The sequence below is a fragment of the Stomoxys calcitrans genome, chromosome 4 (assembly GCF_963082655.1).
Source record: "Stomoxys calcitrans chromosome 4, idStoCalc2.1, whole genome shotgun sequence".
Taxonomy (NCBI): domain Eukaryota; kingdom Metazoa; phylum Arthropoda; class Insecta; order Diptera; family Muscidae; genus Stomoxys; species Stomoxys calcitrans.
Window position 1 is genome coordinate 17909757 of NC_081555.1, and position 13789 is coordinate 17923545.

Here is a 13789-nt window from a genome sequence, read left to right on the forward strand (position 1 = left end):
TGAGTAGATCAAAAGTTATGGCCCCCAGAAGCTTGGAGAAGTCAAAAGTGGTCAACTTTCACACCCTGTAGCTCACCCTGTATTAAAGATATGGACCAACAACAGCACTTTTCTGAAAGCCTATGTCCTCCTCTACAAATGTCTAGAACATTTTGTATGGCTAAAATCAACAGATAAAAAGTTGTAGACTTATTTCCAATTTTTTTGCCATTTGGCCCACTGTGTAACGTTAAAGAAAATTCAAATGGTTAAATTCAATATAATTCATTTGCCTTATTCTAAAGATGTTTATGACTTATATAAAAATGACTGCAAAAATGTTGTTGAAGTTGCTTCAACACTTCTTATTAGTGTAGGTTGGTTGGTATTGTAAATGGGATATATCGGTTCATGTTTTGATATAGCTGCCATATAAACCGATCTTGGGTCTGGACTTCTTGAGCCTCTAGAGTGCGCAAATCTTATCCGATTGGAATGAAATTTTGCATGACGTGTTTTGTTGTGATATCCAACAACTATGCCAAGTATGTTTCAAATCGGTTCATAACCTGATATTGCTGTCATATAAACCGATCTTGGGTCTTGACTTCTTGAGCCTCTAGAGTGCGCAATTCTCATCCGATTGGAATGAAATTTTGCACGACGTGTTTTGTTATGATATCCAACAACTGTGCCAAGTATGGTTGAAATCGGTCGATAACCTGATATAGCTGCCATATAAACCGATCTTGGGTCTTGACTTCTTGAGCCTCTAGAGTGCGCAAATCTTATCCGATTGGAATAAAATTTTGCACGACGTGTTTTGTTATGATATCCAACAACTGTGCCAAGTATGGTTGAAATCGGTCCATAACCTGATATAGCTGTCATATAAACCGATCTTGGGTCTTGACTTCTTGAGCCTCTAGAGTGCGCAATTCTCATCCGATTGGAATGAAATTTTGCACGACGTGTTTTGTTATGATATCCAACAACTGTGCCACGAATGGTTCAAATCGGTTCATAACCTGATATAGCTGTCATATAAACAGATATAGGGACTTGACTTCTTGAGCTTCTAGAGGTCACAATTCCTATCCGATTTGGCTGAAATTTTGCATGACGTATTTTATTCATACTTTCAACAACTGTGTCAAATAAGGTTCAAATCGGTCTATTACCGGATATAGCTGTCATATAAACCGATCTGGGATCTTGACTTCTTGAGCCTCTAGAGGTCGCAATTATTATCCGATTTGCCTGACATTTTATACGACGTATTCTCTCATGACCATCAACATACGTGTTTATTATGGTCTGAATCGGTCTATAGCCCGATACAGCTCCCAAATAAATCGATCTCTCTATTTTACTTCTTGGTCCCCAAAGGGCGCATATATATTGGGTTGCCCAAAAAGTAATTGCGGATTTTTTACAAGAAAGAAAATACATTTTTAATAAAACTTAGAATGAACTTTAATCAAATATACATTTTTTACACTTTTTTTCTAAAGCAAGCTAAATGTAACAGCTGATAACTGACAGAAGAAAGAATGAAATTACAGAGTCACAAGCTGTGAAAAAATTTGTCAACGGCGACTATATAAAAAATTTTGGGCAACCCAATATAATTTAATTGTGGTTCAAACCGGACCATATATTGATATCGCTCTAATAACAGAGCAAATCTTTGCTTATATCCTTTTTTTGCCTAAGAAGAGATGCCGGGAAAAGAACTCAACACATGCGATCCACGGTGTAGGGTATATAAGATTCGGCCCGGCCGAACTTAGCACGCTTTTACTTTACTTTAATGTTTTGTTCTATTAAATTTTCCTTTTTATATTTCTTAAGATTGATTTAACACCCTTCCAGGAATTATCCAATACACATCCAATCCATCACCTGTTAGGTAGGAAATTTGGGATTCTTCGCACCATTTGTATATGCAAATCCTTTAAAGGGATATTCTCAAAAATCAAAAAAAAAATTTAATACCTCTACCCCAATATTCGTTTTTAGTTGAATTAAAAATTAATCATACCACCTACTGGTAAATATAACAATAATCGACCGTTACCCACACATTAGGTTTCCTTCTGTTTCTTGCGAGAACTATTTTTCTTTTTTGCTCTTTTTTTTTGTGTGTGTGAGGGACACATGCTAAGCAGGGAATTTGTTCGTGGTTGGTAAGTTTTCCTTGGGTGAGTGAAAAAGAGTGGGGCGGGGGGGAGGATAAGCTCCTTGGAATTTGCCAGCATTTAGTCATGCTTGAGCTTTCTCGTTTAACCTTTTAAATGCAAATTTAAGTGCGGTATTTTCATTTTCGTTTTCCTATGGTAGTTCATTGAGTGGCAATGCCATTAGAGGCCATTTGAGTAGGCCTACTATACTACATGCAAAGTGTTTGTTCGTGGGAGTTTAAAGTCAAAGACTATTTTAAAGCCACTTGGGTAGGTGTAATTTCTAGTTTCATGTGGGCAAATGAATTGTTGATGAAGATAATGATGATGTGTGAGTGAAGACATGACTAGTGGGTAATTGATAGCTTGAAAATCATTGTCGGAAGTTAAATATTAAATCAAATTAGGGGGTTTATTTACAACACAAGAACAATAACAAACACAAGCAACAGATGCTGGTTTTTAAAGAAATTTTAAATGTTTTCATTGCGAATAACTTTGAATATGAAAATGGCAACCTTTATTACTTAATGACAATTCTCACCAACTTACATATTGTCTCGCTCTCCCTCCCTCTCTCTCTCTCTCTCTCTCTCTCAGTGTTATTAAGGGCAAAGCTGGCATACTAGTAGTACCGCTATAGTAATAGAAAGGTAATCATAACATAATCCAAACTATTATAATAAGAACTTAGAATACAAACGCCTAAGTTTCCTTACAAAAGTAAAACTAGAGACGTAGGAAGGCAAGATCCAAGATCCGCTTATATGGCAGCTATATCAGGCTATGAACCGATTTGGTTCATACTTGGCACAGTTGTTGGAAGTCATAACGAAACACTTCATGCCAAATTTCAGGCAAATCGGGTGAGAATTGCGCCCTCTAGTGGCTCAAGAAGTCAAGATCCAGGATCGGTTTATATGGTAGCTATATCAGGCTATGAACCGATTTGATTCATACTTGGCACAGTTGTTGGAAGTCATAACAAACAAGTTTATGCAAAATTTCAGCCAAATCGGATAAGAATTGCGCCCTCTATTGGTTCAAGAAGTCAAGATCCAAGATCGGTTTATATGACAGCTATATCAGGTTAAAGGTCGAAGTGAACCATACAAAGCACAGTTGTTGGAAGTCATTACGAAACACTTCATGCAAAATTTCAGGCAAATCGGATGAGAATTGCGCCCTCTAGTGGCTCAAGAAGTCAAGATCCAAGATCGGTTTATATGGCAGCTATATCAGGCTATGAACCGATTTGAGTCATACTTGGCACAGTTGTTGGAAGTATTAAAAAACAATTTCATGCAAAATTTCAGCCAAATCGGATGAGAATTGCGCCCTCTAGTGGCTCAAGAAGTCAAGATTCCAGATCGGTTTATATGGCAGCTATATCAGGCTATGAACCGATTTGATCCATACTTGGCACAGTTGTTGGAAGTCATAACAAACAAGTTTATGCAAAATTTCAGCCAAATCGGATAAGAATTGCGTCCTCTATTGGCTGAAAAAGTCAAGATCCAAGATCGGTTTATATGGTAGCTATATCAGGTTATAGGTCGAATTGAACCATACTAAGCACAGTTGTTGGAAGTCATAACGGAACACTTCATGCGAAATTTCAGCCAAATCGGATGAGAATTGCGCCCTCTATTGGCTAAAAAGTCAAGATCCAAGATCGGTTTATATGGCAGCTATATCAGGCTATGAACCGATTTGATCCATACTTGGCACAGTTGTTGGAAGTCATAACAAAATATTTCATGCAAAATTTCAGCCAAATCGGATGAGAATTGCGTCCTCTATTGGCTGAAGAATTCATGATCCAGGATCGGTTTATATGGTAGCTATATCAGGCTATGAACCGATTTGATCCATACTTGGCACAGTTGTTGGAAGTCATAACAAACAAGTTTATGCAAAATTTCAGCCAAATCGGATGAGAATTGCGCCCTCTAGTGGCTCAAGAAGTCAAGATCCAAGATCGGTTTATATGGCAGCTATATCAGGCTATGAACCGATTTGATCCATACTTGGCACAGTTGTTGGAAGTCATAACAAACAAGTTTATGCAAAATTTCAGCCAAATCGGATGTGAATTGCGTCCTCTATTGGCTGAAGAAGTCAAGATCCAAGATCGGTTTATATGGCAGCTATATCAGGCTATGAACCGATATGAGTCATACTTTGCACTGTTGTTGGAAGTATTAACAAACAATTTCATGCAAAATTTCAGCCAAATCGGATGAGAATTGCGTCCTCTATTGGCTCAAGAAGTCAAGATCCAAGATCGGTTTATATGGTAGCTATATCAGGTTATAGGTCGAATTGAACCATACTAAGCACAGTTGTTGGAAGTCATAACGAAACACTTCATGCCAAATTTCAGCCCAATCGGATGAGAATTGCGCCCTCTATTGGCTCAAGAAGTCAAGATCCAGGATCGGTTTATATGGTAGCTATATCAGGTTATGAACCGACTTAAACCATATTTGGCACAGTTGTTGGAAGTGATACCAAAACACAACGTTCAAATTTTTAGCCAAATCGGATAAGGATTGCGCCCTCTAGATGCTCAAGAAGTCAAGACACAAGATCGGTTTATATGGCAGCTATTTCAAAACATGGACCGATTTGGCCCATTTACAATCCTAACCGACCTACTTTAAGAAGATATATTTGTGCAAAATTTCAATCATCTAGATTTACTCCTTCGAAAGTTAGCGTGCTTTTGACAAACGGACGGACGGACATGGCTAGATCGACTTAAAATGTCATGACGATCAAGAATATACATACTTTATGAGGTCTTGGACGCATATTTTGAGGTGTTACAAACGGAATGACGAAATTAGTATACGCACCATCCTATGGTGAAGGGTATAACAATCACTCGAAACTCTTATAAAATCCATCGCTTTAAGTTCTTTACAGTTATTTTCGTTGAGTGTAGTATAGCACATATGTGTACTCACTCACACACGTCATGTTGCGAGAGAAGTATGGCAAGTCTTTGTTGAGGGTAAATACCAAATGGAAACCATAGATCATTGACATTTTTACCGTTCCACACGGCCTGTGCGGCTGAGAGGATAAACGAAAACATATGGCCATTCTCATTTTAAAAGATTTCCCTTGAAACCAGACATCTCAACAGTTACTCAAGGTTTTTAATATAAGAAGTGAAGAGTGTGAAACATTAAAAAAACTTTTTGATTATTAAAGACAAGAATGCCCATTAAGTTTTATACCCACCACCAAGTGGGGGGTATACTAAGTAGTCATTCCGTTTGTAACTCCTCGAAATATTGCTCCAAGACCCCATAAAGTATATATATTCTTGATCGTCTTGACATTTTAAATCGATCTAGACATGTCCGTTCGTCTGTCGAAATCACGATAGCGCCCAAATGAATAAAGACTAAGGAACAGGGGCGAGCTTCTCACATCTCAATGAGTGCTGTACGTTTCAATTTTAAGCTCAATGATAAGGGACCTTCTTTTCATAGCCGAGTACGAACGGCGTGCCGCAGAGCGACACCTCTTTGGGGGAGACATTTTCACAAATGTCGCCAGCATTAGGAGGGGATAAATACCGCTGAAAAATTTTTTAATATTCTCGCTAGGATTCGAACCCAGGCGTTCTGTGTCATTGGCGGACATGCTAACATCAGCACTACGGTGGCCTCCTTGCATAAAGATATCCGATTGAAATTTTACAGATACTTCTTATAGTCGTAGGTCATTGGGATTGCCACATCGGATTAGATTTGGATATAGCTCCTATATAAATCGTTCTCCTAGATTGAGTTCTGGAGCCTTTGGAAGCCGCAACTCTTATCAGATTTTTCTGATATCTTGCAGGTGGTGTTACGACTTCTAACAATCGTGACAAGTTTGGTCCAAATCAGTCCATAACCAGATATTGCTCCCATATAAACCGATCTCACGATTTGACAACTTGAGCCCCTGGAAGATGCAATTGTTGACCGATTTGGCCGAAATTTTGGTCATAGTGTTCTTTTTCGAGTTTCAACTACCGCGCTAAGTAGGGTCCATATCGCTTCATAACCAGATATGGCCCCTTATATACCGATTTCAAGATTTGCCATCTTGAGCCACTGGAAATCACAATTTTAATCCAATTTGGCTGAAATTTGCACGAGGGGAAAAGGATACTAAAAATACCCTTTTCAAGGGAAAGGGTACTAAAACTACCCTTCTTCAAGGAAAATGGTGCTCAAACTACCTTTCTTCAGGGGAAAGGGTGCTAAAACTACTCTTCTTCAAGGGAATGGGTATTAAAACTACCCTTCTTCAAGGGAAAAGGTTCTAAAACAACCCTTCTTTAAGGGAAAGGGGTACTAAAGCTACCCTTGGCTAAGGAAATGGGTACTACAAATACCCTTCGCCAAGGGAAAGGGTACTGCAGCAACACTTTGTCAAAGGAAAGGGTACTAAAACCACCCATTCCCATGAGAAAGGGTATTGAAATTGTTCTTCCCGCAGGGAAAGGGTACCAAAACTACCCTTCCCATGAGAAAGGGTACTAGAACTAACCTTCACCAAGGAAAAGGGTACTACAACTACCCTTCCCTAAAGGAGAAGGTACTAAAACTACCCTTCGCCAACGGAAAGGGTACTAAGACTACCCCAAGCCAAGGGAAAGAATACTAAAAACTACCCTTCCCTTCGGTAAAATGTACTAAATCTTACCTTCGTCAAGGGAAATAGTACTAAAACCGAAATTTGTCTTTCCCAAGGAAAAGGGTAGTAAAATTACCTTGTCCCAAGGGAAAAGGTACTAAAATTACCCTTTCCCTAAGGAAAAGTACTAAACTTACTTTTTTCCAAGGGAAAGGTACTTAAATTACCCTTTCCCAAGGAAAAGTGTGATAAAACTACCCTTAGCTGAGGGAAAGAGTACTTAAACTACCCTTCCTCAAGGGAAAGGGTACTAAAACTACCGTTTCCCAAGGGAAAGAGTACTAAAAATACCCCTTCTCCAAGGGCAAGAATACCAAAACTACACTTCCCCAAAGGAAAGGGCACTAATACTACCTTTCCGAAAAGGAAAGGGTGCAAAAACTAATCTTTCCCAAGGGAAATGGTACTAAAACTACCCTTTCCTAAGAGAAGCGTACCAAAAAACTACCCTTCCCCAAAGGAAAAAGGTACTAAAACTACCTTTCCCCAAGGGAAACGGTACTAAAACTACCTTTACCCATGGGAAAGGGTACTAAAACTACCTTTCCCCAAGGGAAACGGTACTAAAACTACCTTTCCCCATGGGAAAGGGTACTAAAACTATCCTTCCCCAAGGGGAGGGTACTAAAACTGCCCTTCTCCAAGGGAAAGGGAACTAAAACTACACTTCCCTAAGCTGTGCTACTAAAACTACCCTAGGGTACTAAGACTACCCTTCCCCAAGGGAAACGGTACTAAAACTACCTTTACCCATGGGAAAGGGTACTAAAAATACCTTTCCCCAAGGGAAACGGTACTAAAACTACCTTTCCCCATGGGAAAGGGTACTAAAACTATCCTTCCCCAAGGGGAGGGTACTAAAACTACCCTTCTCCAAGGGAAAGGGAACTAAAACTACACTTCCCTAAGCTGTGCTACTAAAACTACCCTAGGGTACTAAGACTACCCTTCCCCAAGGGAAACGGTACTAAAACTACCTTACCCCAGGGGAAACGGTACTAAAACTACCTTTCCCCATGGGAAAGAGTACTAAAACTAGCTTTCCCTAAGGGGAAGGGTACTACAACTACCCTTCACCAAGGGAAAGGGAACTAAAACTACACTTCCCTAAGCGAAAGGGTACTTAACTACTCTTTCCTTTGAGGAAGATACTATAACTACCCTTTCCCTTGCGGAAGGGTACTAAACTACCCTTTCTCTTGGGGGTACTAAAACTACCCTTCCCGCAGGGAAAGGATACTAAAACTACCCTTCCTCAAGGGATAGGGTACTAAACTTTGGTACTAAAACTATCTTTCCCCAAGGTAAAGGCTACTAAAACTTCACTTCCCCAAAGAAAAGGGAACTAAAACTACACTTCCCTAAGGGAAAAGATACTAAAACTACCCTTCCCCAAGGGAAAGGGTATTAAAACTTCCCTTCCCCAAGGGAAAGGGTACTAAAACTTCCCTTCCCCAAGGGAATGGGTACTAAAACTGCCTTTCGCCAAGGGAAATAGTACTAAAACTACCCTTCGTCATGGGAAAGGGTAATAAAAAACCCTTCGTCAAGTTAAAGGAGACTAAAATCTAACCTTCCCCAAGGGAAATGGTACTAAAACCACCCTTCGGTAAGGGAAGGGTACTAAAACTGTCCTTCGCCAAATGAAAGGCTACTGAAACCACACTTCGGTAAGGGAAGGGTACCAAAACTGTCCTTCGCCAAATAAAAGGGTACTCAAACCACCCTTCGTCAAGGTAAAGGGTACAAAAATTACCCTTAGGTAAGGAAAGGGTACAAAAACTACCCTTCGGTTAGGAAAGGGTACTAAAACTACCCTTCACCAAAGACAGGATACTAAGACTACCCATCGCCAAGGGCAAAGATACTAAAACTAAACTTCTCCAAGCGAAAGGGTACTAAAACTACCCTTCGCCAAATGAAAGGTGAATGAAATCTACCCTTCCCGAAGGGAAAGGTTACTTAAAACTACCCTTCCCTAAGGCAAATGATACTAAAACTGCCTTCGCCAAGGGAAAGGGTACCAAAACTGCCCTTCCCTAAGAGAAAGGGTGCTAAAACTACCCTTCGCCAAGGAAAAGGCTACTAAAACTACCCTTCACAAAGGGGAAGAGAACTAAAACTACCCTCCGCCAAGGGAAAGGGTACCTTAGCTGCCATTCCCCAAGGGAAATGGTAACGAAACTAGCCTTCGACAAGGGAAGGGGTAATAAAAGTACCATTCACCAAGGGAATGGGTACAAAAACTACCCTTTGCCAAGGACAAGGGTACTTAAACTATCCTTCGTCAAGGGAAGGGGTACTAAAACTGCCTTTTGCCAAGGAAAAGTGTATTAAACTAACCTTGACCAAGGGAAAGTGTACTAAAACTATCCTTCGCCAAAGGAAGGGGTATCAAAACTGCCTTTTGCCAAGGGAAAGGGTACTAAAACTAGCCTTCGTCAAAGGAAGGAGTACTAAAACTGCCATTTGTCAAGAGAAAGAGCACAAAATCTAACCTTCACCAAGGGAAAAGGTACTAAAACTACCCTTCGCCAAGAGATGGGGTACTAAAACTACCCTTCCCCAAGGGAAAGGGGAAAGGAAGGTGGGCGAATTCTGTCAGTAGTTGGCATAATGAGTATCTTTCATATGCTTATAAATTTCTTCAGGTGATTTTTATAAAGTAGAAACTAATAGCGGGTAATTGCTATTCGTAACAAAATTATAAATATTTTATTATGTAATTTCATTTGCATCTCCTCAAAGTATTAGTTAAATATCCTGCAAGGGCTTGATTTATCTGTCCGTCTTTCTGTGTGGCTGTACGTCCTTTTGTCTGTCTATCCGTACTTCTGTTTATCTGTTCGTGATTTTGTCTGTCTGTCCTTCTACCTGTTTGTCTGTCCGCCCTTTTGTTTGTCTGTCCGAGTATCTGTCTGTCAAAAACACACTAAGTTCAATTTTAGCTGGCCTATCGAAATTTTGCATATAAGCCAGTTTTGATTGATTGAAAAAGTCCGAAATTGTTTATATTGGCTGACGAGGTAAGTCAAACAAGGGTGGATTAAAAACTGTCCTTACGCAAAACCTGCTTGAGTCCTAACATAAGGTTCCGTTATGTTGCTACACAGACAGAGAGTCCTATCATATTGCACCCCGGCCATATATATCTATAGACTTTTTCGATGAAATTAATCCTTCCTAAGGTCATTACCGTCCATTAAAAGGTAGAGAAGAGGTTCACTTCTTTCTGGCTCTTTCTCATTTTGGCTAAAGACAAAAATTCAATGAAATTTTCTCTAAAGATAAATTTTGAATGCAGAGAAAAATCCCACAAAAATATAACTGCCTGCATATCTTAAAAGAATTTGAAACGGAATTAGTTATAATACAAAAAAAAATCCACTTTATGAAGAGTGAAATGTCAATATATTGGGTTGCCCAAAAAGTAATTGCGGATTTTTCATATAGTCGGCGTTGACAAATTTTTTCACAGCTTGTGACTCTGTAATTGCATTCTTTCTTCTGTCAGTTATCAGCTGTTACTTTTAGCTTGCTTTAGAAAAAAAGTGTAAAAAAAGCATATTTGATTAAAGTTCACTCTAAGTTTTGTTAAAAATGCATTTACTTTCTTTTAAAAAAATCCGCAATTACTTTTTGGGCAACCAATATTTCCAGCCATCATTATACAATTCACATCGATTGCGTAGCACCAACATCATCTATCTTCCCCCTGAGTTGCTGCCAACTCAACCAAAATCAAAAGACTAAACAGTCGACTGGCGTCTAACAGGCCAAGAAATTTTGAAAATGCTATAAATGCTCTAAAATATCACTAAAAACTCAATGATCGTTGATGTTGATGTTCTTGAATGCCTGAATGCTGTTGATTTCAGCGAGTTTAGTTGAAAGTCATCTCTAGTCTGTGCTGTGTGAGGGGTAGAGACGATGGTTGCCTATGTTATATGCCAATGGTAAGTATACTCTCATATCGTATCTCTTCATATACTCGGTTTCTAAAAATAACTCCCGATCTACACATTTCACCCAACTACACTTGACGAGATGGATAGACATACATACATGCATACACAACCATTATTCTTTAGTCGAGCAGTGTATTTATATCACCACACCATCGTCCTACGTCTGTCGGTGCGTCCGTCTGTCCATACATACGCTATTCCCAACATCCCATTGCTAGGGGCTGTGGGCTATGGGCTATGCCACAAACATCCATATGTTGTTGGTACAGCAAGAAGAAAAGAATACTCGTAGATGTTCAAATGGCGATACATGGTGGTTCTATGCACAATACGATACTACGTTGGATATGTTGTGTACAAGCGATCTATGTGGCAATATGATATAGAGATCCGTTTTTTTCTATAACTTTTCTGACTGAATGCAGCAGGCTTTCTATAGAGTGGATCATAAAGCAAAAATGAACAACCAACTCGAATATGCCAATGAGGTCGTCATTAACCCAGGAATGACCAAAAGCTGAATGATAGACGATTTCAAAAATGTCTATCCTGTCTCCCCAAGAGAAAGGATATTCAAACTACCCTTCCCCAAGGGAAAGTATACTAAAACTACCCTGAGGGAAGGGGTACTAAAACTACCCTTCCCCAAGAGAAAGAGTACCAAAACTACACTTCCCCATGGGAAAGAGTACTAAAACTACCCTGAGGGAAGGGGTACTAAAACTAGCCTTCCCCAAGAGAAAGAGTACTAAAACTACCCTTCCCCATGGGAAAGGGTACTAAAACTACCCTTCCCTAAAGTAAAGGATACTAACACTATCCTTCCCATAGAGAAAGGGTACTTAAACTACCCTTCCCCAAGGGAAAGGGTACTAAAACTACCCTTCCCCAAGGGAAAGGGTACTAAAACTACCCTTCCCCATGGGAAAGGGTACTAAAACTACCCTGCTCTGAGGGAAGGGGTACTTACACAACTCTTCCCCCTGAGAAAGGGTACTAAAACTACCCTTCCCCAAGGGAAAGGGTACTAAAACTACCCTTCCCCATGGGAAAGGGTACTAAAACAACCCTTCCCTAAAGTAAAGGATACTAACACTATCCTTCCCATAGAGAAAGGGTACTGAAACTTCCCTTCCCCAACGGAAAGGGTATTAAAACTACCCTTCCCCAAGGGAAAGGGTACTAAAACTACCCTTCCCCATGCGATAGGGTACTAAAACTACCCTTCCCTAAGTTAAAGGATACTAACACTATCCTTCCCATAGAAAAAGGGTACTGAAACTACCCTTCCCCAACGGAAAGGGTGCTAAAACTACCCTTCACCAAGGGAAATATATGTTAGAAGGGTACTAAAACTACCCTTCCCCAAGGGAAAGGGTTCCTCTTCCCTGATTGAAAATGTATTTTTTTATTTTATTTTCTTTTATTTTTATTTTTTTTTCTTTTTATTTTACTTTTTTTATGTTTTTTTTATTTTACTTTATTTCATTTTCATTATATAAATATTTGCATTTTATTTTCAGTTCATTTTATTTTATTATCATTACCCACTTGAATGTCCATTCTACCTCTTACTGTGTTCATTGTTCTACTTGTAGATGCAAGTAAGAGGCATCGCGCATCGCTTAATGTTCGGTTAGACGGATATTGTAAACACACACACACACGCGTGCATATCTTCCTGACAAAATGCATTGGCGGCTGTTGCACTTACACACTCTGATGCCTTACTGTTGCTTGTTAAAGCATAGGGAAATGCTATTGAAACTATAGCCCCAAAATATAATCTACACAAGAAATCAACAAGGGTAAGCAGCAACCATATTGAAAACAAAAGTTATAAATATTTCTTTTTTTTTCAAGTGAATAGAGTGATGGTAAAAGGGGGAAAGGGTTAGAGATGGATATTTTAGATTATTAAAATCTAATATAAAGTCGTAGATAAAGAACTTTGTTGGGGAATACTTTCATGGGGCCAAAACAATTAAAATTTTTTCCAATACATGCAAAGGATTAACATAACATGGATAGCAATGGCATTAACCTTCCTTACTACGCCTTAATAACATCATGTAATATGGCAGATTTTTGCAAGCATATACGAATGATGATCTGTGATTAATTTCAATCCACTTTTCCTTTTGGCTGATGGTCCCTTCCGCGTTTATATAATTCTATATCAAAGATGTATTTGTCAACATTCCCAAGCTGCTCTATACTTTCCGGGCTTGGGACGAGGGATTCTGAAAATATACACGGAACAGCGGCGGTATTGATCCCTAGGAAGATGGGTAGTAGCCAAAGAGATAAACTTAATGCCAAATTTGGTACTATGACTCAATTAGAACGAGTATGTAAAGGCTTGGCGCTGCTCGTTTCTGCTCTAATGCAAACAGGAAAATTAGGTTTTTGAGGATGAATGAGGTGCTATCTTTCCGAATAGTTAGGCTTGATTTGACTGTAAACCCTGTTACCTGCTGTTTCTACAGACGCTAGCAAAATGTATGAACGAAGGCAAAGAGGCCGAGTTCTTCATTTATTCTTGGCGGTTTAAGGTTTTTTTGGATTTATGTCATTTTTCAGTTTCTAAGATTTTGTAACAGAAGTGGCTACCCTGTTAGACAATCACAACCCCTAAGAACTGGCAAATAGCGCAGTATATGGGTCATGGAAGTATAAGGAATACCTCCTGCTCATGGGAAGGCTATCAGTCTGTCTTGGATCAAGTGCCACCCATGGTTTTTGGGTAAAAAGGCTGCCGATAACCTGGCTACGAATGGAGTCGGGGAAAAACGCCACCCTCTCTGTTTTCTTACTATTATTCCGTTTGATTATTTTTGCTGTATTGAATAATGACAGTATATACAATGATAACAATATGGAGCTGTGTACTAATGTTATGAGGTATCTAAGCCCCTTTGGCCTACTACATATTTCAGGGAAGAAACCATCTCT

General features: G+C 39.4%; 1 protein-coding gene across 2 annotated transcripts in view; it reads left to right on the forward strand.

Annotated features, from left to right (window-relative positions):
- LOC106087913 (uncharacterized) overlaps positions 1 to 13789 on the forward strand; it is a 153071-nt gene that overhangs the window by 106814 nt on the left and 32468 nt on the right. Inside the window, exon 1 of one of the 2 annotated variants that reach the window (XM_013253124.2) lies at positions 12452 to 12642. The exons of the other annotated variant lie outside the window; for it this stretch is intronic. The gene's annotated coding sequence lies outside the window, so the exon portion shown is untranslated. Of the gene's footprint in view, positions 1 to 12451; positions 12643 to 13789 lie in introns of those variants that run through there. 2 annotated transcript variants of the gene reach the window in all.